Here is an 11,031-nt window from a genome sequence, read left to right as displayed (position 1 = left end):
TTTTTCTAATGTTGAACCATCCTTGCATCCCTGATATGAATCCCACTTGATCATGATGTATTATCTTTTTGATGTGTTGCTGGATTCTATTGGCTAGGATTTTGTTGAGAATGTTTGCATCTATGTTCATGAGGGATATTGGTCTATAACCTTTTTTCTTAGTGATGTCCTTCCATGGTCTTGGTATGAGGGTCATACTTGCTTCATAAAATATTGGGAAGTTTTCCATCCTCCTCTATCTTCTGGAATAATTTGAGTAGAATTGGTGACAGCTCTTTCTGTAGGTTTTGAATGGTTTCCAATGCTGTTATCTATCTTTTTTAATTGTTCCTGTAGCGCTTTCCTGACTTCTTCCTTATTTTTCTCAAGTCCATTGTAAAGCGTTTTGAAACATTTTATAATCATTTTCTGAATTCCTTCTCAGGCATTTTCAAGGCCTGCCCTCCTTCCAGAATGGAGTCCAGGTCTACCTCTAGGTCACTTGTCTCAGACATTTTATCTTGTTTCTGGACATGTGCTGATATGGTTATCTGCTTTTGCTTCTTGGACATGTTAATGTTTACCTGTGGCCTTAATACTTAATTGACTATGTGTTTTGGTATTTTTTTGCTTTCTGATTGGTTCCAGGTAGACGTGATCAGAATGTGGGCTTCCCTTTTCACTCTTCTTATTGTTTAACTCAGAGTAAATTTCACAGGTGTTGTCTGTTTCCCTGGTATATGGCAGTTGGTATTGGTTCTTGCCTGGGTTTTGGTGTTTTCTAGAGTGTTATTGTAGCTTGACTATATGGCAGCATTTGCTGACTCTTCTTGGGTAATGTAGGGAAAGAAAGAGTTCCCCCAAAGTAGAAGGGGGAGCATAAAACAATAAAACAGCAACAGCAAACACCAACACCAACAAATCAAAACTAGACTGAATACTGCAGTCTATAATCACAGAAAAGGGAGAGGAGGGAGAGAAGAAAAGATGTATTAAAAATAAATTCTGTAGCCTAATATGCGAACCGCAAGGTCAGCAGTTCGAAACTACCAGCTGTTCCGCGGGAGAAAGATGAGGCTTTCTGCTCCCATAAAGATTTATAGCCTCGGAAACCCTGTACAGGGTCGCTATGAGTCGGAACCGACTCTATGATACATAACAACAACAACAACAATATGAGTATGACCTTAATTTCCTCTCTTCAGCTTCTTGCTTTCAAAGCTGCCTGAGAGATTTCAAGATGTCACTGTTGGTTGTTATGGTATATCTCAGGCTTTAATTTAATTTTTGGCCGTTTTGTTTTTAAACTCTCTTTCCCTCTCTACAGCCCTGTCCTGGCCTTTCCCATATTTAAAAATAAAAACGTTCATGACCTGCTCTTGAGCTGAGTATCTGTGTGATGCATGGCAGAAGAACCCACCAATGGTGAGGGTGGGGTTTTCCACTCTCTCAGGCACCTCCTCTAGTCACCAGAATGGAGGTGAGCAAACAGTGGGGGTGGGGGTGGGGTGCAATGGCCAGATACCAAAAAAAGGAAATCAAAACAAAGCACAACTGATGAAGTGTTTTGTCCACTTTTGCTCCAAGGTTCCTGTGGCGTTTATCTGTGGGGTTTGCTCCCCTGCTTGGTCTTGCTGTTTGGTCTCACCGAAGATGTCGGCTCCAGGACTCCAAACCAGGCAGATTCAAAAGTACGCGATTTCTTACTTCTGCTTCAAGTTCCACTAGCTATAAGTCTTCAAACTTTTAAAATATTCCTATATCTGTGGTTCCGAATTTTGGAGCTCTGCCCTGGATCTGCTTTGCCTGGTAGTGTGTGGTGTGGCTGATGGCGAACTTCACTGCACCTCCACCCTAGCTGCCATCAAGCCCTGCCTCCAACCTCGATTCCTCTTCAATATGTCCTTCCTGGAATAGTACACCATATGAGTGTCCAAATGGCCCAGATCAGTTCAGTTGCTTATAGTATCTATAAAAATATTCAGAAGATACTTATAAAGTATCTATTTGGGGTGGACTCCTAGTATGACATTGTAGGAGCAGCATTGGACTGCTAGCCACAAGGTCTGCCGTTGAAACCCACCAGCTGCTTTGTGTAGGCTCACGATGATTTGGAACTGACTTGGGGGCATTTAACAACAACAACAATGACTAGGATATTGATTTTTATGTGTTCCATTTCATTTTTGGCAACCTCCATTTTCCCTAGATTCATACTTCATACATTTTAAGTTCCAATTTTAATGGATGCTTACAGCTGTTTCTCCTTGTTTTGATTTGTATCCCATAAGTAAATAAAGGCCCTAAAATCTTTACTCCACTCACATCATCTTGGTCAACTCGACTTTGAGGAGACAGCTCTTTCCCGGTCATATTTTGTATGTCTTCTAACCTGAAGGGCTCATCTTCTGATGATGTTCTACTGCTATTCATAATGTTTCAGTATTCTGGTGCTATCTGACAGTGTTCCCCTGCCTTTAATAAGATTTTCAGTGACTAAATATTAGGAAGCAGTCTTTCTCCCCTTTTTAGTCTGTCTTAGTCTGGAAACTCATCTGAAACCTGTCTACCATGGGTGACCCTGTTGGTATTTCATCGCTTCCCAAATTAAAGCAACATGCAAGCTACTACACTGCAACAAACTGATACCTAAGTGCTGGAAGCCCCCTCATAGTATCGAGTTACTGCAAAATTCATATACTCTAATTCATATTGAAAAACATTGTGAAATTCAGCACAAATATGAGATAGCTTACACAAGTTTAGCGGTTTCCAGAATAGTCTAAAAACAATGTCAGCTCATAAATGCAATTTTCTTCAAGCTAAACAAAATTTTGAAATTGTTTTAAGTAGCTTTACCTACAGACAAAATAAATCTGTGTTTTATTTTCTTTTTTAATCTTAGTACATTTTTCAAGTATATGGTGAGTTTCTGTTCCCGGCCCATATAGGAAACGTTCGTGTCAAAGTAGCTACAACTATTGCTTGAACAGGAAATATTTTCAGTGGGAAAGTATTCTTTGAAGATTAAAATCCCTTACCTGCTTGATTTGCTTCTGTTTCTAAGATTCATGATTGTCTCGACATTGAAAACAAAAGAGCTTATTGTTATTTTTAAATAGCATTCTCCTCTTAACCCAAAGCATGAGCAAGATATGCTAGTAAATATCTTCCAGTGGGCATCTTGGCTGTTGTTCTGTTCATGGCTTCCCACTTTCAAGCTATGTTTTCATAGTGAGCTCCTTTCTGCCTCTCCTGAAGCTGCCTTCGCATTACTGAGATAGCATCACCTACCTAAGCCTTTCAGGAGAAGTTCTGAATTTACAGCCAACTGCTAGACCATAGAATTACACAAGGGTAACTTTCAAGCTTTCAAGCTCACAAGCTGCTCCTCGGAAACTCTATACAGGGTCGCTATGGGGCAGAACGGACTCGATGGCACTAAACAACAACTTACCTTTGGAAGACATTGAATTTTCATGTGAGCTAATAAAGTAGATTGCAGTTAGAGGGTCTTTTAATGAATGAGCCTGATTCTCGATTCTTAACAAAAGTCAAGATTAAATACAATTTTCATTGACATATTACCAAGGCCAAATGCATTGGAAGGAAGCATGAGAGGTCTATTGTTGAATTGTCCTTTGTTTAAAGCAGTGAGTTGAAGGGAGTTACACAATGGGAGGCAGTGTCAGCAAACCTCAGCAGGCAACCACAGAAGAAAGCATCCGTGGGGCTGGTTTCATTGCAGACTTCTCAAATGCTCCTAAACTAAGGCCACGTCCTTCAACCAGGGAGTCTCAGCTGCCTCTCTCAGTTTTCAGGTACACACTGTCCCTGGGTTTCTGAAAGGTGTACCCTGCCGTCATCACCTTAAGGTTAGAAAAAGAACTCAGAATTTCTCAAGCCCAAAGCATTAGCATTCTCTGTAAACTGAGCCATTGGAGTAAAACCAACCAAAACAAAAACACTTGTGGTTCAAAACAAAAATGACAAAGTCCAGAAATTAAGGTGGGTGAACAGGACAAGCTGATGTCCTTAATTCATGACACTCTGGTTTGAAATATGGACTTGAAGTCTGCTTCAGCTATCCTTTGTTGTTGTTGTTAAGTGCCGTCAAATTGGTTCCAATACACAGTAAACTTGTATAGGGTTTCCAAGGAGAGGCTGGTGCATTTGAACTGCTGATCTTTGTGATTCAAACCGAATTTGTGGTCTGGTGCTTTATGCCATAGAGCCACGCCAGGACTCCTAGGAGAATCCAAAGTTTCCTCAAAATTATGGGTCCTTAAGCTCAAATGTGGTCAAAGGTGCTAGTGGGAAAAACTGTTGACCACCATACTCTGGGAAGGGGCTACTCCCATGAAATTATCCTGGACTCTCAGAGACTCAGCGCCGGCCCTTCTGGCTCCCTGGTGCTCAGTGGCCATGGTCACATCACGGCCCTCACTTTCCTGCACTAGATGGTCTGTGCCTATGTATGTCTGCCCCTGAAGAGTGCTAAGATCTACAAGAACAAAAGGAAACTCAGCAAAATCACCACTCTATCCCCAAGGTCTAATTCAGAAACATGTAGAAGTAAGCTCTTGAAAAGATGGATGGATGAATGGATGGATGGATTCATACTTTCTCTAGAAAAATGGCACAGAGGAAGTGGAACAAGCACTGTGTGTGGACAGCCTTGGGGCTAAAACCATGCTTTGCTATATACCTGGGGTCTCAGACATGTGGTTCTTGACTTGTAAAGTGGAAGAGCAAATACTACGCTGGCATGCTATTGGAAGAATGGATGGAATGATGTGTGTGAGGACTAAATTAGTGCCTGTGACAAAGATAGAAAGGGAAGAAGTAGGAAAAGAAGGAAGGAAGAAAGATGGGTAAGGAGGGAGGAGATACCAGGAAAGAGAGAAAGAGAGAAAGAAGGGAAGAGGGAGCAAGGGTGGGAAGAAAAGGAGGAAGACAAGAAGGCAGGAGAGATGGGAGAAATGAATGGAGGGAGGGAAGAAAGTTACCCTGAAATCAAGAAAAAGACCAGGGTGGTAAGTGAAAGGAACTAGTCTGTACCTCTTTGTAATTCTCAGCACCCTTCACATTAGGACCCACCACCCAACCATCTGCCCAACCAAACCATTCACCCATTTTGGGACTATGGGTGCACCATTTAACATTTCTGAGACACACCCTTAGAAGTGAGGCTGGCAATACTTAGCTCTGGGAAGTTATAAGCATTGCACAGGTTCTATTCAGTGACATGCTATATGATTTAGAATCATTGATTTGCAAAGAAACACAGAAATGTCCCTAGAGGTGTGAGGCCTTGATGTAGCTTGCTAGACTCTTTCAGTAAAGCCATGTTTTTGTTTTAATATGATAAGCTTTTATGATTCATTGACAAGCCGAACAATTAACCAACATGGCAAATAACCAAGTACCACAATGCTAAGTGCATCATTTAACTGCTCCCCAGATTCACAAAATGAAGAACAGATGCACACATTATGTAGGGAAAGTGGAGCTGGACTTAACAGAAACTGGCCAGGCAGCAGGCACAAAAAAGCTTTCAAGGAGAGAGAAACAAATGCAAAGGAACATTTGGGGCCTCACATAAGAAATAAGCAAAAGGGCGGTAGGCATCCTTCAGTGTAGGAGAAGGTGATGATGATTGGAAGAGTAGACCATCTCCTCCAGACAGTGTATGGGCACAGCATCAGGAGGAGGCCAGCCTGGGTCCTCAAAAGCCTTGCTAAGCAGCCAAGTTCACCCTGGAAATGCCAGCATCGTCAGATAAGGAATTTTTTGCTATATGAGAAAAATAAATCTGTTTGCTATGAGCTCAGATTCCCTCCCCCCCATATGCCCCCCTCTTCCCTGCCCCCCTGCTTCCCTGTACCTGAGGTGGGAACGTAGGTGTCATTCACAGGGGGACTTAAGCATCTGAAGAACATGGACACAAGTATATTACTCTTTTTTCTTTTTTTTCATTTTAAACAAGAAGTTTATTTAAACAACAAGATGCTTGACTTTAAGGGAAAACTATCTAGGATTCATTTCTTTTAGAGTAATTGACCCCTACTTAAAGACAGATTGCCCTGCATGTAATAGCTACGTACAAAAAAATTATAAAATTGTCCTTGGTTTTACAATGATAAATGAAAAACATTAAAATTCTCCAATTGAACAAGGTATGCAAGGAGTTTTTATGTTGTTGTTTTTTGTTAAACAGTGAGAGCAAAATAACTTACTGGAATATAAAGATCAGAGCTGAATGAGCATGCCACTAATAGAGAAAAGGGAGATTTTCACAGAACCAGTATTTTTCCCCATCTCATCTCCACTTCATGTCGGTCAAAATATATTATTGGCCATTTTAGTAAAGAACAAGAAGAAGAAGAAAGCAACCCAAAAACAAACGGAACACAATATGCAATATGCTTGTGCACATGTACCCGTTACTTTATGAACAATAAAGGAATGGGGACAGGGAAATGAAAGAATAGAGAGAACTATACTGCAGTAGTCAGGATGTGCTGGAACCAAATTGTGGTTTTCTAATTGAGAATGGATTCTTGGTCGGTAGGAACAGAGTTCTGGAGTAAAGTAGCAGGCTCCTTTTAGAAGACACCTCCTGTCTGCTGCTGGAACACATCATTTGTATCTTCATCCTCCATTTCCAACTGTGCAAGTGTATCTGTTTCATTGATTGGCTGCCTGTCAAATCGGAATCTGATCTGCCTCATGGACAAACCCTGTCGTTCACACTAGGCTTTCATTAGTTTACTAAGTGGTGTATGCCTCTTAATCTTAAACTACACCACAGAACCATCCTGCCCCGCCACCTTCAAATTAATATGACCGATGTTCTCAGTCTTGACTCCTTCCTTGGGTTTCTCATCGGCCATGGAGAGCGCAGGAGTCTCCTCAGCTGCCGTTTCACAAAAGAGGTACCAGGTCTGCACGAAAGAGCACACAGGCGGCACCAAGAGCGTCAGAAGAAGGAGGCGCCAGTGGTGGAGGAGGGAGAGCTATAATACTCTTATTACTGTTAATAGTCATCACTGTGATCAGACCATTATGAACCTAAGGGTTTTCATTGGCTGATTTGCTTCCTAACCTGTGTGTAAGCTTTGCCGAAATCTGTTCACCATCCTGGGGACACACAAACCTGTGACCAGGACAGAAGTTTTTCTGGGCGAGTGTGGCAGGTGTGGGAAGAGGGCCCCGCAAGGATACAAGAGACTGAACTAGCTGGGAACTGACCCATGGGGGGTGAGGATGCTCCCACTGACTCACTAAGGCCCCACAAGGAAACTCTTTGTTTCTCTTCTGGTTTTAAGACTTCTTTCAGTTATTTTCTGGGTTCCTTTCTACCTTGCTCCCCAGTGTGAACTCACTGGGAGGGGATGGTCAATATTTTCTCAACAGCAATTGGACATGAGCGCAGGTTTCATGTTGTTAGGTGTTGTCCAGTCAGCTCTGACTCACAGCGACCTATGTGCAACAGAAGGAAATGCTTCCCGGCCCTATGGCATTCTTACAATTCTTGTGATGTGTGAGCCCGTTGTTGCTACCACTGCTACTGTGCCAACCCATCTCGTTGGAGACCTTTTTCTTTGGTGGTGACCCTCCACTTTACCAAGCCTGATGTCCTTCTCCAGGGACCAATCAATCCTGATAACATGTCTGAAATATGAGAAACGAAGTCTGCCCATCCTGGTTTCTAAGCAGCTCTTTGGCTGTACTTTTTCCAACATAGATTTTTGTTTTCTCTTCTGGTAGTCTGTGACACATTCAATATTCTTCTCCAACACCATAACTCAAATGCATTGATTCTTCTCTGGTCTTTCTATTCATTGTCCAACTTTCACATTCCTGTGAGGGTACTGAAAATACCATGGCTTGACTCAGGCATACCTTAGTCCTCTAACTGATATGCCGTTTGCTCTTTAACACACTAAAAAGAGGTCTTGTGCAGCAGATTTGCTTAATGCAATACGTCATTTGATTGCTTGACTGCTGCTTCCATGATCCAAACAAAATGAAATTTTGAAAATTTTAATTTTTTCTCCATTCATCATGATATTATTTATTGACGCAGTTATGAGGATTTTTGTTTTCTGTATATTGAGAAGCAGTCTGTACTTCATCAGTAAGAATTTTAAGTCCTCTTCCTGCGGTGCTGCAGGATAATGCACTGACCCACAAGGCCAGTTTGAACAGCAAGGTTGGTAGTTCAAACCCACCCGCTGCTCCTTGGAAACTCTAGACAGAGTTGCTATGAGTTGGAACCAACTCAATGGCAGTTAACAATAATACAACATCACTTTCAGAAACCAAAGTTGTATCATGCATATCACGGTTCATTAATGAGTCTTCCTCCAATTCCAATGCCAAGTTCTTTTTTTATATAATCCAGTTTCTCTGTTCATTTGTGCAGCGTACAGATTGAAAACATGGCGAAAGAACACAACCCTGGCAGACTCTTACTGATTTTAAGCATTCATTGTCCCTTGTTAATTCAGTGTCCCATGTTCCGTTCGAACAACTGCCTCTTGGTCCATATACATACAGGTTCCTTATGAGTACAATTATGTGTTCTAGAACACCCATTTTTCTTAATGTTGTCCATAGCTTGTCATGATCCACACAGTCAAAAGCCTTTGCATAGTCAATAAAGCACAGGTAAACATCTTTTTGGTATGCTCTACTTTCAGCCAAGAGTCATGTGATGTCAGCAATGATATCCCTAGATTCACATCCTTTCTGAATTGGACTTGAATTTCTGGGAGTTCCCTATCCATGTACTAATGCAGGCATTTTTTTATTATCCTCAGCAAACACTTTCATGTGATGTTAATTATTTTGTTTCTTGATTTCCTCATTCCACCTATCTTTTGGAATGATCACAAATATGGATCTCTTCCAATCATTTGGCTAGCTAGATGTCTTCCAAATTTCTAGACATAGATGAGTGAGTGCCTCCAATGCTGCAACAGTTTGTTGAAGGATTTCAATTTGTATTCCATCAATTCCTGGAACCTTGATTTTATGCCCACACCTTCAGTGAAGGCTGGATTTCTTCCTTCAGTACCATCAATTGTTGATTATATGCTATCTCTTGAAATAGTTCAACATTGACCATGTCTTTCTGGTACAGTGACTCTGTGTATTCTTTCTATCTTCTTTGGATGCTTTCTGCATCATTCAATATTTTGCCTTTTGTTGTTGTTGTTACTGTGTACTGTCAAGCTGATTCTGACTCATAACGACCCTTTATAGAGTTTTCCGAATGGTGGCTGGTGTGTTTGAACTGCTGAACTTGTGGTTTGCAGTCCAGTGCTGATCCTACAGCGCCACATCAGGAGTACATTTTGCCCATGTTGTTGTTATATGCCGTGGAGTCGGTTCTGACTCATAGCGACCCTGTACAGGGTTTCTGAGGCTGTAAATCTTTACGGGAGCAGAAAGCCTCATCTTTCTCCCGGGGAACAACTAGTAGTTTCAAACTGCTGACCTTGTGGTTCGCAACCTGATTCGTAACTACTACGCTAGATTTTGCCCATGGAGACTTACAATATTGAAAGACGAGGCTTGAAGTGTTTCTTCAGTTCCCTTAGCTTGAAAAATGCAAAGCATTTGATTTTCTAACTCCAGTCTCTACACACTTCATTATAATACTTGACTATGCAAATTCATCTCCTTGGGGGTCTTCCTTTTCTGTGCTGACCTTCCACTTTACCAAGCACGATGTCCTTCTTCAGGGTGTGGTTCCTTCTGATGGCATGTCCTAACTATGAGAGATGGATTCTGGTCATCTTGGCGTCTAAGGAGTATTCTGGTTGTATTTCTTCCAAGACATGTTTGTTAGTTCTTTAATATTCTCCCCCAACTCCTTAACACAAAAGCATCAATTCTTGTATAAATTATCATTGTTGTTGTTGTTAAGTGCTTTTGTGATGGTTCCAACCCATAGTGACCCTGTATAGGGTTTCTGAGGAGCGGCTAGTGAACTTGAACCGCCGACCTTGTGATTCAAACTGACTTTGCAGTCCAGCAAATTAACCCACAGCTCCACACCAGGACTTCAAATAATAATGGACAGGTGGTAAAAACAGTCCCAGTAGTGGTCAGGTATAGGGTCAAAGGACAATTGTATTCTTTCCCTTGATTTCAGTTACATCAAGTCAAAGAATCAGACCAAAAGGATTCACCAGTTTCTCTCAGCTATAAAATGACTCAGCTCTATGACCTTGTGATGTAATAGCATAGATTTGGTTCTCAGTCTAAAGTGACAGTAACTTCCCTTGTCCAGAAGACAATTTTATACATGCAAAACCATGTAAGATCCCGCTGCGCCCAACCGCCAGGAGATAGACTTTTAGAAGTGCTTTTTTGCACACAACTCCAGCAGGTGCTATGTGGTGCCATTGTTTTCTTCAGTCGGGGGGATCGATCTCTCCATTGAAATGCTCCTAGTGGAGAAACCACATAATAGGACTGCATCCCTTTTGGGTCTGAGTATAATTTAGCCACAAAGTATAATTTAGTCACATGGCTTTGTTTCTTAGCATATGTGGTTCATTATTCACCTTTTAGAACGCATTTTCCTTCCATTAATTTTCAATATTTAAAAGAGGAATACAAATGCCACTTTACCTGCACACCTGATAATTAGACAGAGTGTGGGGGATAAGGACATTGTCTAATAGGGGGACTTTGTCCAGCTTGAATCACTAACATTTAGCTGGAATTTTGTTAACTTCAATTTCTTTTAAGTGTATTTTTTTTTTTTTTTAAGTTTTTACTGTGAATTATGTGTTAGTTTACATGGGAGAACATTATCTTTACATTCATCCCACCGTATTTTGTTTCATTGCAATGATTACAATCCCCTGAATGCATTATTAAACATCCAAAGGGTATACCCCACACACTAGCCTCCCTGGCCCCCTGGGCCACCAGCACACAACCCTTCTCCCTCCCTGAGTCCAGAGTCCCCAGCCACTCCTTCTCTCCACATCATTATCTCTGCCTCCATCTCTAGTGTCACTGCCTCCC

The 11,031-nt window shown here is 41.5% G+C and overlaps 1 pseudogene; it reads right to left on the bottom strand.

Annotated features, from left to right (window-relative positions):
• Positions 1 to 6,587: 6,587 nt before the first annotated feature.
• LOC102813991 lies at positions 6,588 to 6,875 on the bottom strand (annotated as a pseudogene).
• Positions 6,876 to 11,031: the final 4,156 nt, after the last annotated feature.

This window comes from Chrysochloris asiatica, unplaced genomic scaffold (assembly GCF_000296735.1).
Source record: "Chrysochloris asiatica unplaced genomic scaffold, ChrAsi1.0 scaffold00025, whole genome shotgun sequence".
Lineage (NCBI taxonomy): Eukaryota > Metazoa > Chordata > Mammalia > Afrosoricida > Chrysochloridae > Chrysochloris > Chrysochloris asiatica.
Note: the sequence above shows the minus strand (reverse complement) of the source record. Positions and strands in the feature narration are given on the sequence as shown.